Source organism: Sitophilus oryzae, unplaced genomic scaffold (assembly GCF_002938485.1).
Source record: "Sitophilus oryzae breed Bouriz unplaced genomic scaffold, Soryzae_2.0 scaffold_930_pilon_pilon, whole genome shotgun sequence".
In the NCBI taxonomy this organism is placed as follows: domain Eukaryota; kingdom Metazoa; phylum Arthropoda; class Insecta; order Coleoptera; family Curculionidae; genus Sitophilus; species Sitophilus oryzae.
The window spans coordinates 19,590-21,136 of NW_022147562.1; positions in this window are offsets into that span (position 1 = coordinate 19,590).

Here is a 1,547-nt window from a genome sequence, read left to right on the forward strand (position 1 = left end):
TCTGTCATTCTTTTGGTATATCTTTCATTTTTTTGTCATTCAATAGAGTTGCAATATATTTTTGGTTTACAAATAAAGTACATGCATAAATTATGACCAGGGTTCCGTTTGTCTTGACATCCATATCACCGACTCGGCGAGAAACTTTGGGCTTATCATCAAGTTTAAAAATCGGTATTAATGCGCATTTCCTAATTTCAAGTATTTTTAAAGAGACTTGTATATCCGATAATAGATTTTTTGTTCTTTAAATGAGACAATTTTGGATGAGCTTGGTCTCTTCACATAATTTCAACAGCAAATAACTTGGTTGGTTGGAAATTTATATGAGTAAATTTTAGTATACATCCATTATTTACTCAGTATCTTCCACTAATAGACCGCTACTTAAACAAGATATCTCATATTATGACAATCCGTTTCAATGTTTACATTAAAATTAATTCAATATTCTAACTGACGCGCTTCATATAGCTATCCAAACATAGGATACTGCCTGTGGTTTGATGATGCAATGAAAATTTCATTGCTCTATATTATCTTAGACCGGTATAGCGTTTAATATACCTATTAGTGATGGGCATTATGATTCTTTTTAGTAAATCGAGTAACGCAATTCAATTTCTCAAAATGAATCGACTCTTACGATTCATGCATTTGAATAAATTACAAACATGTGTGTGACGTCATATATACAAGGGTATAGGAAATCTCGGCACAGCGGCGGCAGTCGGCCAGCGTGCGCAAAAACCATTACATCGCTAATTGTTTATTGATATATCTTTATTAGTTTAAAAGCAAAAAATATGGGGTTTGCTTTGATACCTTGTCAAGACATAAGCGAAACTTTTAAATTGTTTCTTTTTTTCATTTAGGCCTTCGTTTTTCGTTAAATGAAAGTTATATTAAAAAAAAATCTCTATTTTTAAACCAAATTTTCGCATGATTGAAATGATTATTCATGTTTAAAGTTTTTTTTTGGTCATAAGCGCTAATGGAAATGTTTTTTTGTAAATAATTATAAAAAATTACTCCCTACGAAGACTTTATTCTGTACTGGATCAAAAAATAAGTATTTGTTTTCTCTATACGGTGGTATTAATATATCGATTTTTGATGATAGTGCCTTTTTACCCTGTTTAATTTTGTACTACTTTCGGAATAAGGGTCCCCATATCATGTACTGTGATGTACTGTACTTCCATCCCTGAAAAATTCAGCTTGTGACACCGAAGTGAGAGGTAACGTCAAAATAAGCTTTAATCTACCTACATCATCATAGGTAGGTGTAGGTACTCTAGGTAAATTCTACCTAGACAGTAGCTGAACTAGCTGACAGTAGTAATTAATTTGTTATCCGATAAGTAGTTGTCATTATATAAGTTTAATCGTCTTATACCTCCTATAACGGTAGGTTTTGGATTTTTCCTGATTGGTTTGTTAAACAAAAATATACTGGGCATATAAATGTCTGTTACAGGTTAATTCGTTAAAGAAATATGTTACACACATATTATTTTAATAATAATAGTATAATAGTAATGGCT